Source organism: Ahaetulla prasina, chromosome 3 (assembly GCF_028640845.1).
Source record: "Ahaetulla prasina isolate Xishuangbanna chromosome 3, ASM2864084v1, whole genome shotgun sequence".
NCBI lineage: Eukaryota > Metazoa > Chordata > Lepidosauria > Squamata > Colubridae > Ahaetulla > Ahaetulla prasina.
Window position 1 is genome coordinate 40440244 of NC_080541.1, and position 1612 is coordinate 40441855.

Genomic DNA, 1612 nt, shown 5'->3' on the forward strand with positions numbered 1-1612 from the left:
TTCACTGGCAAAACATCTGGAGCACCACATGAATTCTGACATTGACCAAATCACCATCAATTACAAAAGGCAGTTTTACTTAGAAGCTTACATCCCTGAATCCTATGACGATGATTTTGAAACCATCAAACAAAATCTGCCTTTTCCAGGGGGATAAAAATGTAAAATTTAGTCTAAACATCTGGGTGATTATGCAATGGACCATAACAATAATAATTTCTAATAGCATCCAAGGCTAAAAAGTTTGGAAACCTCTGGTCTAAAAGGCTAGACCTTTGTTTCCTTTGTTATAGATTTTAAGAAGGCCCTACATTCACCATAGAATACTGATGTCATAACTTCAGTATATGTTTTGCTAGGACTTAAAATTTATAATTGATGCTAACATATCATATGACGGAAACTGCACCATAATACATAATCCCTGACTTGATTAGTAAGTCTTGATTCTAACTTCAACTGATGTAAATTTTCTCCCTCATTTGCATACTTCTCCCATTTCTTCTAGCTGTTTTTTATGTATCTACAAATCTGAGTGTTAACTGAGGCAGAATGTGTTAGACATACACATGGGGAAAATGAATATTTTATCTTAAGTGAAATAGAAACAACAATTGGTATAAAGTACTGTGTTGAAGCAATGAAAACATACTATCATTAAAGTAAAATGGAGATAACCTATACTAAAGAAGTAGCTTTTAAAAGAAAAAAAGAAAAATGTCAGCTATGAACAAAAACAGGTTTTTCATCTAACTCTGTTTTTGATTTTGATATTTGTTCATGCACTCCTAGGAAAACTAATCTCAGATTTCTAAAACCTATTGAAATTATGCAAGTATTTATGTAAATAATTAATTGCAAACATGCGGAAAAATAATATGAGTTAATGCATGTTTAGGAAGATCAGTCTCAGGTTTTTAAAGCTGTCAGTTTTAAAACAATAGACAAAACGACATAAATATAGAACATTTGACCAGAAATGTTTCCAAGTTTCCAGTTATGCCAATTGGGAAGGGAAGCAGAATAGTCATTTTCAGTCCCTTAGGCTTAACTGCTATCCTGGTATGGTGAGGTATAATTACATTTCAGCATAACTTTCTGTTTTCAAAAATGATTTCTACAAAGCTGCTTTATAAAAAGCAGTAGAAAACTCTTTTTTTCCTGAGTTTATAAAAAATGTCACAGTGCCAGCAAAACCTACTGTTGATCTACTTCCAGTTCTTTCATTACTAGAAAATTAGGTACAAACTCTAGCGATCTAAATAAAAATTCTGCAGATTAATAAAACCATTATTGGTGACCTTTATCAGTGATCATCATATGCATATAGGACTGCCTTTTTTCATTATAACTAGGTGTTTTACTTGGATGCCGGATGAGTTTGCTGAAGTACCATCCTTTTAAAACAATCCTGATTCTTCAGTGAAATGAAGAAGAATCAACCTTGGATTCACACTTTAAATAAGATCTCCGAAGTACAAGGTTAAGATACAGTTTTTTTGTTCTTTTGAGCACCTAAAATCAATGGAGAACTATACTGCTAAATTCTTTGTGCTGTCTATTTGTGTATGCAAAAGGTGGAGTAATCCTAAAGATGTTTGCTTTACTTCTG